At 45.5% G+C, this 23243-nt stretch overlaps 1 long non-coding RNA gene across 1 annotated transcript; it reads right to left on the bottom strand.

Moving 5' to 3' along the window:
• Positions 1-3471: 3471 nt before the first annotated feature.
• On the bottom strand, positions 3472-15672 carry LOC148473436 (uncharacterized). The gene is made up of 3 exons (XR_015872959.1): positions 15474-15672; positions 14749-14808; positions 3472-3628 (listed from the first exon to the last, which is right to left on the bottom strand). It is a non-coding gene; the product is annotated as an uncharacterized LOC148473436 (long non-coding RNA).
• Between the last annotated feature and the right edge of the window lie 7571 nt (positions 15673-23243).

The raw sequence follows: 23243 nt of genomic DNA, 5'->3' as shown, positions 1-23243 counted from the left end.
GCGGGGAGGGATGCCACTGTGTCCCCCCATACATATAACACTATAAACCAGCCACCCCTGTACAAATGCTGCCCCCTGTACTTATAACACTATACACATGCCCCCCCTGTGCAAATATACACCTGTCACCAACCCCCCCCCCTTCCCAAGAATATCAAGACTTACCAGTCTTGGTTAGTTCACCTGACCTCAGCCCTCCATCTGCACCAGCGGCAGCCAGCTAGATAAGATCGGCCCGGATGGTGCACGCACTCATCATGCTACCGTATTCCTCCTATGCTTGTCCGGGCTGCAGTTCAATCTTCCATCGGGGAACCCTGGTTTGTCAGAGATACCAAAGTACAGATGGGGCTGGCACAGAGCTCCCCTGACTAGCAGACTGTATGGTGAAAGGAGTCTGTGGCAGCCAGCAGCCTGCCTGTGCGTGGAGTGCTGAAGATAGCTACTGGGTGCTCCTCCTCCCTCCATTGTAGTGGCTGGTGAGCATGGCAGATTCTGCTCTCAGGGCAACTCGCTCTATGCAGCGGCCTCCACCTTAGTTATGCCCTGGGTTTCCTAGTGCAAATCATAAAATTTACCACAGCATTTGATAAACCCATGGCCTTCAGAAGGGCTGTCTCAACAGCCACCTCATCAAAGCCAGTCAATAAAGATCCTGATGTAGAAAAGTGCCTTGTGAGAGAAGATCCAACCTTAGGGGAAGCCACCAATGTGGTGCCACAACATGCATCTGAGAATGGCATCCCATGCCCTTGATGGCCAATATGAAATGACCAGGATGATGATTTTGTCCTCTAGTTTCAGCTTGCGGATTACCCAAGGCAGTAGGGACATTGGAGGAAAGAGATAAATTAATGGGAAGGCCCAGGGGACTGACAGTGCATCCAGTAAAAAAACGCACTCTGGTCTCAAATCCTGGAACAGTAGCGGGGCATCTTGGGATTCATATGTCGATGGAGAGGTGGACCCAATAGTCCATGAGCTGTTGTACATCTTGATGGTTGAGCAGTGGCTTAAATTCATTCCAGACGCCCGGAGGCAAGTTATAATTTGGTGCCCCCCGTCACAGCTGACACTGTAATGTAGCAGTTTGCATGCAGACAGGCTATAGATAGATGAAGGCAGCAGCTGATGGTCTGACATGGAGCTCTCCACTAGTGTATGGTGGCTTCTCAGGTGCCGGGAAGGGGTGCCATGTATTGGGTGGCTGTGACGGTACACTCCGGGTACATAGTTACAGCCCTAAGTGGGGTGAATACGTTGTGGACAATGGAGGAGGTGCCCCTTCAGAGCTGGAGCCCAGCGGCAGGTGCCTCCATTGTCTCCCATAGTTCTGCCCCTGTGGCTGAGATAGTCTGCCTTGCAATTTTTGACTGCCGGAATGTAGACCGCTGGGAGAGTTGGGAGAACCGTTTTGCCCATCAGATGATTCTTGCATGACTTGAAGGTTCCTTGTGCCTCCTGGATGATTTATGTAGGCGATGGCCCTGGCTTTGTCTAAGCGGATTGTGACCAGAAGGCCTTAGAGAAGATGTCTTGCTTGACACAACGTCCTGTAAATTTCCCGCAATTCCAAGATATTGAGCTGTATTCAATTAGCTGCAAAAACTGAAGTTTTTTTCGCCACTGGCGAAAACGACTGTGTTTTACCAAAAAAAAAAACTGTCGAAAACAGCAAACAGGTGAAAATGGAGAAAAAAAACTGGAGAAAAGTTTTCTCCATCCCAGACCTGGAGAAAAAAAAAGCTAAATCCCCTATTTTTGGCTAGAAATGTGGGGATTTCTTTCAGAACCCTTTGGACATCCTCCCTAATGATAAATTACAGAAAATTTTTATTTTCGTACTGTAAGTTGTGTACTTTGGCAAAAAACGAGCGCGCAATTTTTGGCCGAAAACTCTCTATAAATGAAGAATAGATTGTAGCACTATGGGAAAACAATGTAGCACAAAGGGAAACAATGTTATACTGTGGGAGAAAAACCCTGTGGACTAGAGTGTCCAAGAGGACCCCAAAGTGTACCATTTGCTGAGAAGGCGCTATGCTGGATTTGTGCTAATTGAGGAGCCACCTGTGTGACTGAGGGATATGAATTGTCAGGTTGAGGTGCTCCTGCAGAGCATCCACTTACTGGGCTGCAATGCGTAGTATGTCTAGATAAGATATTATCCGAATCCCCTAAAGTTGCAGAGTGGCCGCCATTACTGACATTACTTTGGTGAACAACCAAAGAGCTGCCGACAACCCAAAAGGCAAGGCCCGAAATCAGTAATGGTACAAGAGGAACACAAGTCGGAAAAAGCTTTGAGTCCATCCCAAGTTGGGATATGTAAATAAGCAAAACCATAACAGAGTGTAAGATCACCCTGTGTCGGTTCGTCCCCTTACATCACGTGGAGGTGGCTGGGCCAGCAGCACCAGTAAGTACAGTGCTGGTTGGAGCATCCTTTGATTGCAGAAGGTTGTGGTCTCTTCATATTCCTGGGTTCACCCCTGGAGCAGCTGACTGTGGAGGAATCAGTTAGGCACAAGAGCTGAACTAGGTGGAGTCTCAGAGGGAAGGGGCAGAGCCCTTAAGAGGGGGAGGAGAAGGGAGAAAAAGACAACAGTATATTGGTGGCTGTTGGCCCCAGGGTGGAAGCAGCCATCATGCAGAGACTGAGGGAAGGGGGCCAGTGACGGGCATTGTTGCTGTTGGTTACACTGCGGCTGCACCAGATATATCAGACTGACATATATGCAGTCTCAGCCAGACAGCAGCTGACAAGTGCAGGGGTGGTGGCCATGGCTTTTGCAAGCTGTGGTTGCCACCAGTGTGCAGTAAAATAATGACATCAGAGACATCCTTATTATTGTGCTGGCAGCCTCAGTGCCATCCCCTCAGGTGCTGGTGCCCTAGGCAGCTGCCTAAAGCTGCTTAATGGTAGTGCCGGCCCTGTACACAGTCCATATTAATGCTAATTCAGTCTGTGTAGTCACCAGGAACCAGTGCCGTATATGCCTCTGTGATGTTACTTGTTACTGGTAAATTAGCAACTACCGTCTCATGAATATACAGTGATTAGCACTACTGGCAAACAGTGCTGGGGTCATGGGTTATATTTGGACATGAACTGTATATGTGTGTGGTTTATATGTTCTCCCCATGTTTGTGTGGTTTCCTCCAGGTGCCTCGTCTTCCTCTCACAGTCCAAAAAGCTACTATGTATTAGTGTGTTTGTGGGGTGGGAAATGTAGATGGTACGATCCCCAGGGCTTAAGCACGTCTCGCTGTAAGGGAAAGGCAGCTTGCTAAAGGTGAAGACCTCAAGTTCTAATGGTCTTATCATCTCTCTCTGGTACTGCCCTATCATAAACCTTATGAGATCTAAGAATAATGTTATGTAACAAGAATACAATAAAATAAGGTTACAATAAAATTCAATTGTGAAATGTAATGAATTGAAACCACTAAAATCACCAGTGATGTTTATTTAATGGGTAAGATGTTATATTATAAATAGCCGATGGTGTTAGTGGACAATGCAGCAAGGTGACGGCCTCGGCCCAAGCCGATCTTTTCGTCACGTTCTAAGGGAACATTCCAGATGGACGACAGAACGTGCGCTACAACGAGATGTAGTCTTCATCTAAAAGGAAATCAATTAAAGTTTCAGATCATCAATTCATAGGAAGATTTAAACGTTTATGTTTTACCAATACTGATAATACGCTAAAGATAACAGCAATGACAGGGAAAATGTAACCAGAATACAATTCCCCAAAGAATTCTAATGAAAAGTATGTAATGATAAAGTGTAAGTAACACCTGGCTCTATAAAACTGTCACTTAAACCCCATGGAGTGGCTGTGGATATGGTGTATTCATTTACATATTATATAGCTACACCTGTGTATACTGAATTCTTATTGATATACTAAGATCTGATATATATATATATATATATATATTAGGGGTGTGCACCGGCCACTTTTCGTGTTTTGTGTTTTGGTTTTGGATCTGGATCTTTCTTCGTGTTTTGGATCTGGATTGGTTTTGCCAAAACCACCCTTCCGTGTTTTGGGTTCTGGGTTTTGTGTTTTGGATCTGTATTTTTTTGAAAAAAAGCATAAAAACAGCTAAAATCACAGAATTTGTAGGTTTTTCTGCTCCTATGCTATTATTAACCTCAATAACCTTAATTTCCACTCATTTCCAGTCTATTCTGAATACCTCAAACCTCACAATAGTGTTTTTATGTCCAAAAGGTTGCACCGAGGTAGCTGGATGACTATGCTAAGCGACACGAGTGGGCGGCACAAACACGTGACCCATCTAGGCGTGAAACTGCAGTGGCAGACAGGATGGCATTGAAAAACTAGGCCCCAAACTGTACATAATGCAAAGAAAAAAAAGAGGTGCAAGATGGAATTGTCCTTGGGCCCTCCCACCCACCCTTATGTTGTATAAACAGGACATGCACACTTTAACAAACCAATCATTTCAGCGCCAGGGTCTGCCACACAACTGTGGCTGAAATGATTGGTTCGTTTGGGCCCCCACAAAACAAGCTGGCAATTTATCTGTCCCTGCACAAACTGGCTCTACGGAGGCAAGATGTCATCCTCATCCTCCTCATCCACCGATTCCTCACCCTCTTCAGTGTGTACATCCTCATCCTCACAGAGTATTAATTCGTCCCTGCTGGAACCACAGGTCCCTCTGTACGTTCTGGAGGCTGGTCTCCCTGGAAGAGTTGATAATTCATTTTATGAACATCATCTTCTCCACATTTTGTGGAAGCAACCTCCTACGCCTTTCGCTGACAAGGTTCCCGGCTGCACTAAACACTCTTTCGGAGTACACACTGGAGGGGGGGCAACTCAGGTAAAATAGAGCCAGTTTGTACAGGGACCTCCAAATTGCTTCTTTTTCCTGCCAGTACAGGTACGGACTGTCTGACATGCCTACTTGGATGCTGTCACCGATGTAATCCTTTAACAGACAGACGCACGCTTGTCGCTGCTGCTTTGAGGATTCAAGTGCGGCTACAGCCCACACAATTCACAAAGACAGAAAAAATAAAGAATATTTTTATTGTTTGTGGAGCACACTTTGAGGGTTACACCACCCTTTAACAGACAGACGCACGCTTGTCGCGCTGCTTTGAGGATGCAAGTGCGGCTACAGCCCACACAATTCACAAAGACAGAAAAAAGAAGAAGAATATTTTTATTGTTTGTGTAGCACACTTTGAGGGTGTCACCACCCTTTAACAGACAGACGCACGCTTGTCGCTGCTGCTTTAAGGATGCAGGTGCGGCTACAGCCCACACATTTCACAAAGACCAAAAAAAAAAGAACAATATTTTAATTGTTTGTGTAGCACACTTTGAGGGTGTCACCACCCTTTAACAGACAGACGCACGCTTGTCGCTGCTGCTTTAAGGATGCAGGTGCGGCTACAGCCCACACATTTCACAAAGACCCAAAAAAAAAGAACAATATTTTAATTGTTTGTGTAGCACACTTTGAGGGTGTCACCACCCTTTAACAGACAGACGCACGCTTGTCGCTGCTGCTTTAAGGATGCAGGTGCGGCTACAGCCCACACAATTCACAAAGACAGAAAAAAGAAGAAGAATATTTTTATTGTTTGTGTAGCACACTTTGAGGGTGTCACCACCCTTTAACAGACAGACGCACGCTTGTCGCTGCTGCTTTGAGGATGCAAGTGCGGCTACATCGCACACAAGTCACAAACACATTAAAAAAATAGTTTTTTATTTTTTGGCGCACTTTGAGAGTTGCACCACCCTTTAACAGACAGACGCACGCTTGTCGCTGCTGCTTTAAGGATGCAGGTGCGGCTACAGCCCACACAATTCACAAAGACAGAAAAAAAAAGAACAATATTTTAATTGTTTGTGTAGCACACTTTGAGGGTGTCACCACCCTTTAACAGACAGACGCACGCTTGTCGCTGCTGCTTTGAGGATGCAGGTGGAATCTAGACGGGATTTGGAACCGAGGACACACTACCTCCATCAATTGTCTAAATCCCACTGCACTAATGTCGGATACCGGACGCACGTCTAACACCAACATAGCAGTCAAGGCCTCAGTTATACGTTTTGCTTCAGGATGACTGCTGTCGTACTTCATCCTCATCGCTAGGGACTGTTGGAGGGTCAATTGTTTAGTAAAAGTAGTGATGTTCCTACTTCCTCTCTGGGATGATGAACAACTCCCAGCAGCAGCAACAGCACTAGGAGGAAGTGGTTCTTGATCTTTCCCTATTTTATTTTTATCGGAGAAAGTTTGGTCCTCCATTTATGTTATATTGATATATATACGTGCGGCTAAAGCGCACACAAACACAGAAAATATTTTTTTATTTTTGCTGGAGAGTAGTGCACTTTGTGGGTTACACCACCCTTTAAGAAATGAGCCAGCCAGCTCTTTACTTATGGGACACAGGCGCACGCTTGGCGCTGCTCCTTTGTTGATGCACGTGCAGCCACAGTGCACACAAGTCCCAAACACAGAAAATATATATTTTTTTGGTTTGGAGTGTACTTTGGGGGTTACAGCACCCTTTAACGGTCTAGCCAGCCGGCCCTTTACTTATGACACAGGCGCATGCTTGGCACTACTTTGTTAATGCACGTGCGGCTACTGCGCACACAATTCACAAACACAGAAAATAATTTTTTTTTTGGTTTGGACTGGAGTGTACTTTGGGGGTTACAGCACCCTTTAACGGTCAAGCCAGCCGGCCCTTTACTTATGACACAGGCGCACGCTTGGCACTACTTTGTTGATGCACATGCGGCTACTGCGCACACAATTCACAAACACAGAAAATAATTTTTTTTTTGGTTTGGACTGGAGTGTACTTTGGGGGTTACAGCACCCTTTAACGGTCAAGCCAGCCGGCCCTTTACTTATGACACAGGCGCACGCTTGGCACTACTTTGTTGATGCACGTGCGGCTACTGCGCACACAATTCACAAACACAGAAAATAATTTTTTTTTTGGTTTGGACTGGAGTGTACTTTCGGGGGTTACAGCACCCTTAACGGTCAAGCCAGCCGGCCCTTTACTTATGACACAGGCGCACGCTTGGCACTACTTTGTTGATGCACGTGCGGCTACTGCGCACACAATTCACAAACACAGAAAATAATTTTTTTTTTGGTTTGGACTGGAGTGTACTTTCGGGGGTTACAGCACCCTTAACGGTTAAGCCAGTCGGCCCTTTACTTATGACACAGGCGCACGCTTGGCACTACTTTGTTGATGCACGTGCGGCTACTGCGCACACAATTCACAAACACAGAAAATTATTTTTTTTTTGGTTTGGACTGGAGTGTACTTTGGGGGTTACAGCACCCTTTAACGGTCAAGCCAGCCGGCCCTTTACTTATGACACAGGCGCACGCTTGGCACTACTTTGTTGATGCACATGCGGCTACTGCGCACACAATTCACAAACACAGAAAATAATTTTTTTTTTGGTTTGGACTGGAGAGTACTTTCGGGGGTTACAGCACCCTTTTCACGGTCTAGCCAGCCGGCCCTTTACTTATGACACAGGCGCACGCTTGGCACTACTTTGTTGATGCACGTGCGGCTACTGCGCACACAATTCACAAACACAGAAAATAATTTTTTTTTTGGTTTGGACTGGAGTGTACTTTGGGGGTTACAGCACCCTTTAACGGTCAAGCCAGCCGGCCCTTTACTTATGACTAGGGGTGAGCGGGTTCGGATTTCTGAAATCCGAACCCCCCCGAGCCCCCCCGATCCGAGTCCGATCCGAATCAGGCTCGACTTTTCCCGCCTGACTCGGATCTGAAATCGAGGCAAAACGTCATCATCCCGCCTTCCGAGTCTCGCGGGTTTTGGATCCTATATAAGGTACCCACGTCGGCGCCATTTTCTCACTCGGCTGTGGACAGTGAAGAGGGAGGGTGGGAGTTAGGGCTGTGTAGTGTAGTGTAGTGCTGCTGTTGTCCACTACTTCAAAGTCCATAGGGGCTGGCTGTGTTGTGCTGTGCTGCTGTTATTAATAGGGGCTGTGTCCACTACTTCAAAGTCCATAGGGGCTGGCTGGACTGTGTTGTGCAGTCAGTTCTCCATAGGGGCTGTGTCCACTCCAGAGTCCTGTGCAGTGTCCCAGTCCTAAAGAGGTGCTGTAGTGTTGTCCAGGGGGTGCTCTGTCCATCAGGGGTGCTCCCCCCAAGTGCTAAAAAAATAATATATTTTCTGTGTTTGTGAATTGTGTGCGCAGTAGCCGCACGTGCATCAACAAAGTAGTGCCAAGCGTGCGCCTGTGTCATAAGTAAAGGGCCGGCTGGCTTGACCGTTAAAGGGTGCTGTAACCCCCGAAAGTACACTCCGGTCCAAACCAAAAAAAAATTATTTTCTGTGTTTGTGAATTGTGTGCGCAGTAGCCGCACGTGCATCAACAAAGTAGTGCCAAGCGTGCGCCTGTGTCATAAGTAAAGGGCCGGCTGGCTTGACCGTTAAGGGTGCTGTAACCCCCGAAAGTACACTCCAGTCCAAACCAAAAAAAAATTATTTTCTGTGTTTGTGAATTGTGTGCGCAGTAGCCGCACGTGCATCAACAAAGTAGTGCCAAGCGTGCGCCTGTGTCATAAGTAAAGGGCCGGCTGGCTTGACCGTTAAGGGTGCTGTAACCCCCGAAAGTACACTCCAGTCCAAACCAAAAAAAAAATTATTTTCTGTGTTTGTGAATTGTGTGCGCAGTAGCCGCACGTGCATCAACAAAGTAGTGCCAAGCGTGCGCCTGTGTCATAAGTAAAGGGCCGGCTGGCTTGACCGTTAAGGGTGCTGTAACCCCCGAAAGTACACTCCAGTCCAAACCAAAAAAAAAATTATTTTCTGTGTTTGTGAATTGTGTGCGCAGTAGCCGCATGTGCATCAACAAAGTAGTGCCAAGCGTGCGCCTGTGTCATAAGTAAAGGGCCAGCTGGCTTGACCGTTAAAGGGTGCTGTAACCCCCAAAGTACACTCCAGTCCAAACCAAAAAAAAATTTATTTTCTGTGTTTGTGAATTGTGTGCGCAGTAGCCGCACGTGCATCAACAAAGTAGTGCCAAGCGTGCGCCTGTGTCATAAGTAAAGGGCCGGCTGGCTTGACCGTTAAAGGGTGCTGTAACCGCCGAAAGTACACTCCAGTCCAAACCAAAAAAAAAATTATTTTCTGTGTTTGTGAATTGTGTGCGCAGTAGCCGCACGTGCATCAACAAAGTAGTGCCAAGTGTGCGCCTGTGTCATAAGTAAAGGGCCGGCTGGCTTGACCGTTAAAGGGTGCTGTAACCCCCGAAAGTACACTCCAGTCCAAACCAAAAAAAAAATTATTTTCTGTGTTTGTGAATTGTGTGCGCAGTAGCCGCACGTGCATCAACAAAGTAGTGCCAAGCGTGCGCCTGTGTCATAAGTAAAGGGCCGGCTGGCTTGACCGTTAAAGGGTTCTGTAACCCCCAAAGTACACTCCAAACCAAAAAAATATATATTTTCTGTGTTTGTGACTTGTGTGCACTGTGGCTGCACGTGCATCAACAAAGGAGCAGCGCCAAGCGTGCGCCTGTGATCTCTCTCTTTTCCTCCTCCTCCGTTGTTGTTGTTGAGAGAGATCTCTCTCTTTTCCTCCTCCTCCGTTGTTGTTGTTGAGAGAGAAATATTTTCTGTGTTTGTGTGCGCTTTAGCCGCACGTATATATATCAATATAACATAAATGGAGGACCAAACTTTCTCTGATAAAAATAAAATAGGGAAAGATCAAGAACCACTTCCTACTAGTGCTGTTGCTGCTGCTGGGAGTTGTTCATCATCCCAGAGAGGAAGTAGGAACATCACTACTTTTACTAAACAATTGACCCTCCAACAGTCCCTAGCGATGAGGATGAAGTACGACAGCAGTCATCCTGAAGCAAAACGTATAACTGAGGCCTTGACTGCTATGTTGGTGTTAGACGTGCGTCCGGTATCCGACATTAGTGCAGTGGGATTTAGACAATTGATGGAGGTAGTGTGTCCTCGGTTCCAAATCCCATCTAGATTCCACCTGCATCCTCAAAGCAGCAGCGACAAGCGTGCGTCTGTCTGTTAAAGGGTGGTGACACCCTCAAAGTGTGCTACACAAACAATTAAAATATTGTTCTTTTTTTTTCTGTCTTTGTGAAATGTGTGGGCTGTAGCCGCACCTGCATCCTTAAAGCAGCAGCGACAAGCGTGCGTCTGTCTGTTAAAGGGTGGTGACACCCTCAAAGTGTGCTACACAAACAATTAAAATATTGTTCTTTTTTTTTCTGTCTTTGTGAATTGTGTGGGCTGTAGCCGCACTTGCATCCTCAAAGCAGCAGCGACAAGCGTGCGTCTGTCTGTTAAAGGGTGTTGTAACTCTCAAAGTGCTCCAAAAGAATCAAAAATTTTTTTTTAATGTGTTTGTGACTTGTGTGCGATGTAGCCACACTTGCATCCTCAAAGCAGCAGCGACAAGCGTGCGTCTGTCTGTTAAAGGGTGGTGACACCCTCAAAGTGTGCTACACAAACAATAAAAATATTCTTCTTCTTTTTTCTGTCTTTGTGAATTGTGTGGGCTGTAGCCGCACCTGCATCCTTAAAGCAGCAGCTACAAGCGTGCGTCTGTCTGTTAAAGGGTGGTGTAACTCACGAAGTGCTCCAAAAAATAAAAAACTATTTTTTTAATGTGTTTGTGACTTGTGTGCAATGTAGCCGCACTTGCATCTTCAAAGCAGCAGCGACAAGCGTGCGTCTGTCTGTTAAAGGGTGGTGACACCCTCAAAGTGTGCTACACAAACAATAAAAATATTCTTCTTTTTTCTGTCTTTGTGAATTGTGTGGGCTGTAGCCGCACCTGCATCCTTAAAGCAGCAGCGACAAGCGTGCGTCTGTCTGTTAAAGGGTGGTGACACCCTCAAAGTGTGCTACACAAACAATTAAAATATTGTTCTTTTTTCTGTCTTTGTGAATTGTGTGGGCTGTAGCCACACCTGCATCCTTAAAGCAGCTGCGACAAGCGTGCGTCTGTCTGTTAAAGGGTGGTGACACCCTCAAAGTGTGCTACACAAACAATTAAAATATTGTTCTTTTTTTTCGGTCTTTGTGAAATGTGTGGGCTGTAGCCGCACCTGCATCCTTAAAGCAGCAGCGACAAGCGTGCGTCTGTCTGTTAAAGGGTGGTGACACCCTCAAAGTGTGCTACACAAAGAATAAAAATATTCTTCTTCTTTTTTCTGTCTTTGTGAATTGTGTGGGCTGTAGCCGCACTTGCATCCTCAAAGCAGCAGCGACAAGCGTGCGTCTGTCTGTTAGAGGGTGGTGTAACCCTCAAAGTGTGCTCCACAAACAATAAAAATATTCTTTTTTTTTTTCTGTCTTTGTGAATTGTGTGGGCTGTAGCCGCACTTGAATCCTCAAAGCAGCAGCGACAAGCGTGCGTCTGTCTGTTAAAGGATTACATCGGTGACAGCATCCAAGTAGGCATGTCAGACAGTCCGTACCTGTACTGGCAGGAAAAAGAAGCAATTTGGAGGTCCCTGTACAAACTGGCTCTATTTTACCTGAGTTGCCCCCCCTCCAGTGTGTACTCCGAAAGAGTGTTTAGTGCAGCCGGGAACCTTGTTAGCGAAAGGCGTAGGAGGTTGCTTCCACAAAATGTGGAGAAGATGATGTTCATAAAATGAATGATCAACTCTTCCAGGGAGACCAGCCTCCAGAACGTACAGAGGGACCTGTGGTTCCAGCAGGGACGAATTAATACTCTGTGAGGATGAGGATGTACATAACACTGAAGAGGGTGAGGAATCTGTGGATGAGGAGGATGAGGATGACTTCTTGCCTCCGTAGAGCCAGTTTGTGCAGGGACAGATTAATTGCCAGCTTGTTTTGTAGGGGCCCAAACGAACCAATCATTTCAGCCACAGTTGTGTGGCAGACCCTGGCGCTGAAATGATTGGTTTGTTAAAGTGTGCATGTCCTGTTTATACAACATAAGGGTGGGTGGGAGGGCCCAAGGACAATTCCATCTTGCACCTCTTTTTTTTCTTTGCATTATGTACAGTTTGGGGCCTAGTTTTTCAATGCCATCCTGTCTGCCACTGCAGTTTCACGCCTAGATGGGTCACGTGTTTGTGCCGCCCACTCGTGTCGCTTAGCATAGTCATCCAGCTACCTCGGTGCAACCTTTTGGACATAAAAACACTATTGTGAGGTGTGAGGTATTCAGAATAGACTGGAAATGAGTGGAAATTAAGGTTATTGAGGTTAATAATAGCATAGGAGCAGAAAAACCTACAAATTCTGTGATTTTAGCTGTTTTTATGCTTTTTTTCAAAAAAATACAGATCCAAAACACAAAACCCAGAACCCAAAACACGGAAGGGTGGTTTTGGCAAAACCAATCCAGATCCAAAACACGAAGAAAGATCCAGATCCAAAACCAAAACACAAAACACGAAAAGTGGCCGGTGCACACCCCTACTTATGACACAGGCGCACGCTTGGCACTACTTTGTTGATGCACATGCGGCTACTGCGCACACAATTCACAAACACAGAAAATAATTTTTTTTTTGGTGTGGACTGGAGTGTACTTTGGGGGTTACAGCACCCTTTAACGGTCAAGCCAGCCGGCCCTTTACTTATGACACAGGCGCACGCTTGGCACTACTTTGTTGATGCACGTGCGGCTACTGCGCACACAATTCACAAACACAGAAAATATATTATTTTTTTAGCACTTGGGGGGAGCACCCCTGATGGACAGAGCACCCCCTGGACAACACTACAGCACCCCTTTAGGACTGGGACACTGCACAGGACTTTGGAGTGGACACAGCCCCTATGGAGAACTCACTGCACAACACAGTCCAGCCAGCCCCTATGGACTTTGAAGTAGTGGACACAGCCCCTATTAACAACAGCAGCACAGCACAACACAGCCAGCCCCTATGGACTTTGAAGTAGTGGACAACAGCAGCACTACACTACACTACACTACACAGCCCTAACTCCCACCCTCCCTCTTCACTGTCCACAGCCGAGTGAGAAAATGGCGCCGACGCGGGTACCTTATATAGGATCCAAAACCCGCGAGACTCGGAAGGCGGGATGATGACGTTTTGCCTCGATTTCAGATCCGAGTCAGGCGGGAAAAGTCGAGCCTGACTCGGATCGGACTTGGATCGGGGGGGCTCGGGGGGGTTCGGATTTCAGAAATCCGAACCCGCTCACCCCTAATATATATATATATATATATGTTTGCAATACACATGCTTATATAGTTACAGTTATGGAGAAATTAAGATCCGCAATATTGACCAGAATTACTCTTTTTATATAGTAGCCAAAAGGAAGGAGGGCCCTGCTAGTGAGATCTTACATCAAATTACATTACATTCAAAAGGAAAAAGATTAAAGTAGTGGCACAAGGGGGTGACATGAAGAGGGTAAGGATTTGGGGAGGAGGTGGGAATGGTAACTACTCTCATATCCTCAAGGGCAATATTAATTAGAAATAAAGGATCATATTTTACTACAAGGATAGTTTAATTATAAAACATTATAATGAATGACTAAATATATTATATATTATTGGAATATATCGGTTTTTCCAGTTTTGTCTGTAGGTTTTCATGCTTATGGTCACATTTCTTAGTGTTATATATGTAGCTTATCTTATGGGACTGTCACTGCTGGACACAATAAATCTAAAACTGACAATTATTTTTATTTAATTTACAGCTATAATGACCTATAGGCCGGATCCATTACAGATCGCTATTACTAAAGCGCACGCAGATGGGTGATTGTTGTGTACTGCTCATCTGTATGCATCGCAGTGCACGTTCGCGTAGACACCACTGCGATCGCACTGAGACCACGGAGACCACGCAGAGTGAGTGACAGGCAGTGAGCATTTGGGGGTGGTGACGGGGGGGTGGTCAGAGAAACGGAGGCTTGTGTACTCACTGTGTGCAACGAGGTTAGCAATATCTAAGTAAAGTCAGGGCTGCTGTAATTCTGCGTGAGGGACCGATGGTACTCGATGTTACCGATGTTTATGGAGGTGTGCAGGGTATTACGGATGTGGGATAGTGGTAGTGGGAGGCAGTGGGGGTCTATGCTGGCAGTGTGATGGTATTATGATAGCGATCATTAGCATATTATCTCAGCAGACCTGCGTGCGATTACGGAGCTGCGATTTGCAATAGCGATCCTTAATGACTCAGGCCCTATGTCTCTGCCCGATCATTTCCAGTACAAGAAACTTATTTTTCCTTTCTCCAAATTGTGTATAAATGATGATACATGAGGAGTAATATGAGATGTAAATGTCAGTGTAATACGAATTACATTGGTATGACAAATAGATGTATAAATGGGATGTAGTATAAATCCCGGCAGGTGGGATGCCAGGGCTCAGAATGCCAGTGCCGGAATCCCCACACCAGTCAGAATCCCGGCACAGGCATCCCGGCAGTAAGTATTGGGGTAGGGGGAGGGTTAGTGGTTAGACACTAGGGGGAAGGTTAGGGTACAAGGAGGGAGGGGTAGGATGAGGATACTTACTGACAAGTGTCAGTATTCTAACCTGCCCGGATGCCGGTATCGGGATTCTGACCTCCGGGATCCCGAGTGCTGGCATCCCGTACCCAACCCGTATAAATGCTAGGTCATAAGGAAAGTGACAGTAGCCACACTGAGAGCACTTACCGTATTTCCAGATGTTTCCTTGGCATAGAGATCACGGGGGGCAATTTGTGCCGCAAACCCCTAAAAAGAGAAAACAGACACCATAGTACCTAAATGACTCCATGAGAACATTATACAACTTAATGAGGCTAATTCACTTCATTGGGACATTGTCCTCCTCATTTTATACTCATCAGTTATTCTATATTATTATACAGAAATATAAATATATTACAATGACATTTTAAATAAAATGTAATATGCTCTATGATAGTTACTGAGATACAAAGATTAGTATATATATGGGATCCATAACTAGATATTATGGCAGAGCTGTAACTAGACATTGTGGTGCCCTGTGTGAGAAGGGGCATCAGCACCCCCCATCCCCCTCACCATGTCATATTTTAATATTACTGATAGTTTGCAACACTGGAGGGGCCATGGCAACTGATACTGGGGCAGTCTGGTCCTGGGGCTCTTGGCTGTTAATATTGTTTGTCCCCATTTTGTGTGTTTAAATGCTGGAAGATATGTATATAGACCGAAGAACACAATTGAACAATATAGTATTCTCTGTAGTACACCATTTCCTAATAGTAGAGGCTGGCAGTAGTGTCCTTACATTAGATTACTGACATGAAATCTGCTGTGTAGATGAAAAATATCCCCATGGTCTAAAGTACTATAGTTAAAATGGTTTAAATGTCAGTATGAGGGCACTTATATAATTAGAACCTATTTACCTGCTGTGACTGTGCACTGGAGTCCTGTGTGTCAAAGTGACACTCACACTGGGCACTTCTATGTAGGATACTGGCACCGGACCTGTCACGCTGCTTGCCACTACTGCCATCCCCTGCCTGCCCATTCTAACTTCCAACAAACAGCTCCTCTTGGAAATGTGGGCGCTGAGGAGAGATGTTATGGATTCTCTCCCATCCCTGCTGACGGGTCTGGAGGTGGAGTAACCTGAGAGTGACAGGCAGGGCTGCTGCTGCTGCTGCTGTAACGTATCTGGGCACATAGCTACTAATACATAGCAACAGGCACCCAGTGGCAAATAGAGATTGCGTCGGACAGCTCGTTCCACCCTCAGGGCATGTTGTACTCTGTGTGGTGGCAGCGGCCACAATACCCTAGTTACGGCCCTGTATTATGGTATATGATTAACATTTAAATAGAAGTAGCTAAAAATATTTCATAATAATCTATTCTTATCTATAAATTACACTATTTTTCATTATGTAAAATTTTTATCCATAATTCCCATTGTTACATCTTGTTCATGCGATATCAGCACAAAGTACGTACGTACATCTCATAAGAACAATGTCCCTGGAACTGAGCCTGTTGTCCTTCCAGTCCGGTCCTATGGAAAAGAATACAGAAATCGTACAGTTACTATTGTGTCTGGTATATGAGTTGCATCAGTTAGGCAATGGATTATAGTATATAACTATAAACCACTATTTGTTCCTATTGCTCCCAGGCCAGTCACTTCCTTTGCCTAATCTGCATTCCAGTCCTATGCAATATACACTCCATTACAGCATACCCCAAAGCAGCCTTTTTTATTTTTTTACATATTGCACAACTGTAATATGTACACACGTCCCAACCGTCAACAGCAACAGCAACAGCATGGTAACTTGCGGGGTAACTACAATTTGTATTGCTGCGATAAGCTGTGATGCAGATTGTTAGTCCACAACTACAGTATGATAAACAGACCCCTTAACTTTTTAATTACATGGTACAAGAATACCTGGAGGACGAGTCTCAGCTGAACATTGATTGCTCTGGCGCCTTCAGGGATCTTGTGGACCAGACTCAGATGGCGCGCCTTCACCTGCAGGAGGAAGAGCGACAGCAGAGAGTTAGTTACTGGGCACCGGCACACTCAGAGAAAACAGGGTGACAGGAGATTATGAATGGGTAACCTACATGCAGGGCCGGTGCAAGGTTCATAGGCGCCCTAGGCAAACTTTTAGCCCATCACCCCATCCCACCACCTGTGTCCCGGCTCCTCTGTGCCACCTCTCCCCCCTTCCCTTTAACTATATTCCAGCTTCACTGTGCAGCTTCCCCCCATCCCCTTACCAGTATCTTCTGTGCTGCACTTGGGACTTGTTACATATCACAATTTAAAAAAAAATGGCACTCTGCTGGCAGCTGACACCAATCTGTAACTGGCTTGGGTGCCTTCCTCTGGGAACCAAAAGCTCCCATGATATCCAGAAAAAAAATGAACAGGTGGAACTCCAAGACTTGTGATAAATAGGTGTATTTAAAATCGACACAGGTGTGTCCTGATGAAGGGGTGAAAGACCCCGAAACGTCGATTTGAAATACATCTATTTATCACAAGTTTTGGAGTGCCACCTGATAATTTTTTCGGTATATATATATAATAATATATATAAATATATATATTTTGTAGAGAAAACTGCACATCACCAAGTGTTATATATCAGGTGCTAGGCCAAATCATGCAATATTACAGACCATCCACTTGTATAGAGATCCACCAGGGGCTCAAACAGAGACGAGGCCAGCACTCAAGTTGCTGGTAATTTGTAAGTAAATATTTAATTAATACATCCTGTGAACAAGTTCCAACAAAACATTCTACAGCCAACCCATCCCTCCACACACACATAACTTAACACCACCAACAAATAACTTCAGTACACCTAAATACAATATATACCCCATAATGGTACTACACCCCTACCCCACATATTACTACAGTATCCACCTCCCGAGATGATATCCAGATACTATTACTATGCACCACTACCCCCTGATAACACTAAAAACAAAAACACCCACAGCTACTTACCTCTGCTTGAAGGAGGTTCTGTAGTCTCCACACAGTCATGGCCCACAGAGCTGCAGGGGAGGTTAGAATATATTTCCCCTCTATGCCTACTTGGATCATAGGGAATGACGTTGGACACTGGCAGATGATGTCATCGTACATCTACGGAAGGGAATCTATCTCTTTTAAGGGGGGTGGGGCACACATTCACTGACAGTCACAGGACCGAAGGAGAAGTAAGGGGCGTGGTCTTGGTAAGAAGTGGCGGAGCCTCTGCCGGAGCAGAAGAGGGGACTCCTACACATCGCACATTGTTGGCTGGTTCCAGGGGAGGGAGCAGCCTCCATGCATAGAGGGAAGGGCTGGGCATCGGGCACTGCTGCTGCTGGCTGTGCTGCACCTGACATGTCAGACTAGTGACATGTCTGCAGTCACGGCCAGACAGCAGCTGGTAAGTGCAGGAGCAGCGGACGCTGCCAGCATAAAGTAAAATAAGGATGTCTCTATCAGAGACGTCCATACTACTGTACTGACAGACCCAGTGCCGCCCCCTCAGGTGCCAGCGCCCTAGGCAGCTGCCTAATGGTAGCGCCGGCCCTGCCGCCGTGTCCTCACACAGACATGTAATACCACAGGTGTAGCTTTTATCACTGATTGAGTCTGTAGTGTATATTATTAACATATTTTAATTGGCAGCTGTATTTCTAATAGAATTTCAGTAGTTAATTCTATAATAGTACAATGGATGACTAGATCTATTATATATAATTGGAATATATTTATTTTACTAGTTTTATTTTGAGGTTTTTTATGCAGTTGTTCACATTTCTTAGTTTTATATATGTAGCTTATCTTATTGGCTGCGATTCAATTCAGTGCGCTATTACGTTGGAAAATGCCAGTTCTCGTAACTTAACATGGATGTTTAGTTGCGAGAACCGTCATTCTCCGACTAAAGTTCTGGCCGCGAGGCTGTTGTCGGATTTCTCCTCGCACCCCCAGGAGGCTGCGAGAAGAATTACTTTAGTCGGGTCAAACATCAGGATGAATTGATTATCTCTGGGAGCTCCCTCCCGGGGCTATTCATCATCTCTTTGAATTGAATCGTGTCCACTACCAATTATTTTTATTTAATTTACAATTATAACGGACTATGGCCCTCATTCAGAGCCGTACGCTCTGAGCAGAGCGCACGCTCTGAATGAGGGCCGGCCTCCATGAAAATGGAGCGTCCTTCTGGACGCTCGTATAGCTGTGGGTCACCACCCACAGGCTATACGAGCGTGCATTTTGATGGCCGCGATGGTCGAGACCATCGCGACCATCGAAATTGCGAGCCAGAGCCTGCAGTTGAGGTTTTCAACCGCAAGCTCCGGAGTGATTTTGGCTCTATCAGAGCCAAAATCACTCCCACTGACATCACTAGTGATGTCAGTGGGCCGGCTTCTGATGGGAGGCGTTCCCGTGGGAATGCCCCCGTCAGGGAGGCACGCCCCCGGCACGCCTACCAAAGGGGGCGTGCTGTCAATCAACATCGACAGCACGCCCCCTTTGATCAGACACAACGAGCGAAGGACTTTCCTTCGCTCGTCGCGTCTGGCGCATGCGCACGACGGAGCTCCCTCCATCGTGCGCATGCTCAGTCCATAACATCGACCCACTTGCGAGCGGACAGCCGCTCGCGAGTGGGTCTGAATCAGGCCCTATGTTTTTGCAAGATTATTTGTATTACAAGAAACCTATTTTTCCTTTCTCATATTGTGTATAATAAACTGTGACACTTGTGGAGTAATATAAGATGTAAATGTCAGTGCAATAAGTATTACATTGTATGACAAAGAGATATGAATACTAGGACATAAGAAAAAGGTAAGTAACCATAATGACACTGAAAGCACTTACCTCAGGTATTGCCAGGTGTTTTCTTGGCATGGGGACCATGGGTTCAGGTATTGCTAGGTGTTTTCTTGGCATGGTGACCACGGCCTCAGGTCCTGCCAGGTGTTTTCTTGGCTTATGGACCACGGCCTCAGGTACTGCCAGGTGGCTTCTTGGCATGAGAACCACGGCCTCAGGTACTGCCAGGTGTTTTCTTGGCATGGGGACCAAGTTCTCAGCTACTGTCAGGTGTTTCCTTGGCATGGCGACCACGGCCTCAGGTACTGCCAGGTGTTTTCTTGGCATGAGGACCACAGCCTCAGGTACTGCCAGGTGTTTTCTTGGCATGGGGACCAAGGTCTCAGCTACTGCCAGCTGTTTCCTTGGCATGGGGATCATGACCTCAGGTACTGCCAGGTGTTTTCTTGGCATGGGGACCAAGGTCTCAGCTACTGCCAGGTGTCTCCTTGGCATGGGGACCACGGCCTTAGGTACTGCCAGGTGCTTCCTTGGCATGGGGACCAAGGGCTCAGATATTGCCAGGTGTTTTCTTAGCATGGGGACCATGGCCTCAGGTACTGCCAGGTGTTTTCTTGGCATGGGGACCACAGGGGGAAGTTTATGCAACCAAGCCCTAAAAAGAGAAAACAAATACATTTGCACCTAAAGGACTCCAAGGAGAATGTAACAATAGCTAAGGTTAGCACAATATAATAATGTACTCATAGCTACATATTATGGTGTATTATGATTAACATTTAAATAGTAATAGCTAATTTATACTTCATAATAAACTATTCTTATCTATAAATTACACAAATTTTACTCATTTTACATTTCTATCCATAAATCACATTGTTATTTATGTGATATCTGCACAAAGTACTTACTCAGAGCGTCTCATAGGACCAGTGTTACTGGAACTGGGGGCTTTGTCCTTATGGTCCTTATGGGCTGGCTCTGTGGAAAAGAATATAGAAATAGTGAAGTCACTACTATGTCTGGTATTGCTGCGATAAGTGGGGATGCAGATTGTTAGTCCACAACTATGATAAACCGACCTCTTAATGCTTTCATTATAAGATACAAAAATACCTGGAGGACGAGGGTCTTTCAGCTGCACTTTGTCTTCTCCTGTAGCCTCAGGGATTTTGTGGGGGGCACACACACTGTTCCTCTCCACCTGCAGGAGGAAGTGTGGACAGCAGAGAGTTAGTTACTGGGCACTGGCACACTCAGAGAAAACAGGGTGACAGGAGATTATGGATGGGTAACCTACGTGTCCCCATAAATCCCTTGTTCCACCACAGTTATACCCAGTAACATACAGTAGATAAGTATTGCACAACTATAAAGACCAGCATACGTACACATGTCCCAACTGTCCTAGCATGGTAACATGCTGGGTAACTACAAATTGTACTGCTGTGATAAGCTGTGATGCAGGTTGTTAGCCCACAATTATGATAAACAGACCCCATAACTTTTAAATACATGGTACAAGAATACCTGATGGACGAGTCCCAGCTGAACATTGATTGCTCTGGCACCCTCAGGGATCTTGTGGGCCAGACTCAGATGGTGCGCCTTCACCTGCAGGAGGAAGGGTGGGCAGCAGAGAGTTAGTTACTGGGCACCGGCACACTCAGAGAAAACAGGGAGACAGGAGATTATGAATAGGTAACCTACGTGTCCTCACACAGACATGTAATACCACAGGTGTAGCTTTTATCACTGATTGAGCCTATAGTATATATTATTAACATATTTTTATTGTCAGCTGACTTTCTAATAGAATTTCAGTATTTAATTCTATAATACTACAATGGATGACTAGATATATTATTTATATATAATTGAAATATATATTTTTTACTAGTTTTATTTAGAGGTTTTTCATGGCTTTGTTCACATTTCTTAGTTTTATATATGTAGCTTATCTTATTGGCTGCGATTCAATTCAGTGCGCTATTACGACGGAGAATGCCGGTTCTCGTGACTTAAAATGGGTGTTTAGTTGCGAGAACCAGCATTCTCCGACTAAAGTTCTGGCCGCGAGGCTGTTGTCGGATTTCTCCTCACACCCCCAGGAGGGTGCGAGTAAATATCCTTTAGTCGGGCCAAACATCAGGCTGTTGATTATCTCTGGGAACTCCCTCCTGGGGCTATTCATCATCTCTTTGAATTAAATCGTGGCCATGGACTTGTCCACTACCAATTATTTTTATTTAATTTTACAATTAGAATGGACTATGTTTTTGCTAGATCATTTGTATTACAAGAAACCTATTTTCCTTTCTCATATTGTGTATAAACTGTGACCCTTGTGGAATAATATAAGATGTAAATGTCAGTGTAATAAGTATTACATTGTATGACAAAAAGATATATAAATATTAGGACATAAGAAAAGGTAAGTAACCACAATGACACTGAAAGCACTTACAACAGGTATTGCCAGGTGTTTTTTTGGCATGGGGACCATGGGCTCAGGTATTGCCAGGTGTTTCCTTGGCATGTGGACCACGGCCTTAGGTAATGTCAGGTGTTCTCTTGGCATGGGGACCACGGGCTCAGGTACTGCCAGGTGTTTCCTTGGCATGGAGACCACGGCCTCAGATACTGCCAGGTGTTCTCTTGGCATGGGGACCACAGCCTCAGGTATTGCCAGGTCTTCTCTTGGCATAGGAACTACTAGCTCAGGTACTGCCAGGTCTTTTCTTGGCATAGGGACCACGGATGGCAATTTAGATAGCAAAGCCCTAAAAAGAGAAAACAGACACATTTGCACCTAAAGGACTCCATGAGAATGTACCAATACCTAAGATTAGTATAATATAGTAATGTACCCATAGCTAGATATTATGCTGAATCATGATTAACATTTATATAGTAATAGATAAAAAAAGACTTCATCACAATCTATTCATATCTATAAATTAAACTTATTTTTAATTATTTTACATTTCTATCCATAAATCACATTGTTACATATTGTTCATGCGATATCTGCAAAAAGTACTTACTCAGAGCGTCTCATAGGACCAGTGTTACTGGAACTGGGGGCTTTGCCCTTATGGTCCTTATGGGCTGGCTCTGTGGAAAAGAATATAGAAATAGTACAGTTATTACTATGTCTGGTATATGTTTTGCGTCAGTTAGTCAATAGATTATAGTTTGGAAGTGTAAACCCCTTTTTGCTGTGGTGTCCCTCCCCGAGTTGTTACCTGGTGCAGGGAGGGATGCTGTGCGCGCTGTCGAAAAGGGGGCATAGCCTTGCGAACAGTGGGCATGGCCTCGTGGGAGGGGGCATGAGCTCGCAGCCTGAACCCTGTTGTTCAGGGCTGCTTTTTACTTGAGGGGGTGCAGAAGGTGCAGACTGCTCTGTCCTGTGTGCAATGCCTGCTCCCTCACAGTCTCAGGAGCCGAGTACTGCACTTAATACTACAGTGCAGCACCCGGCTCCTGTCACTGAGGGGGAGTCTGCCCTTGGTGTCACCCTTCTGCAGGTGACAGCCAGGTGCGGCCCACAACCCCCTTGTGATGTCACTGCCTATTTGTTCCTATTGTTCCTGGGTCAGTTGCTCCCTTTGCCTAATCTGCAACTGTAAAGGTCAGCATATGTACATACCTCCCAACCACTCAGCATGGTAACTTGTGATGTAACTACAATCTGTATTGCTGTGATAAGTGGTGATGCAGATTTTTAGTCCTCAACTATGATCAACAGATCCCTCAATCTTTTCATTATAAGATACAAAAATACCTGGAGGACGAGGGTCTTTCGGCTGCACTTTGTCTGCTCCTGTAGCCT

The sequence above is a fragment of the Taudactylus pleione genome, unplaced genomic scaffold (genome assembly GCF_031769625.1).
Source record: "Taudactylus pleione unplaced genomic scaffold, aTauple2 ptg000916l, whole genome shotgun sequence".
In the NCBI taxonomy this organism is placed as follows: Eukaryota; Metazoa; Chordata; class Amphibia; order Anura; family Myobatrachidae; genus Taudactylus; species Taudactylus pleione.
This window is presented reverse-complemented; position numbering and strand designations above follow the sequence as displayed.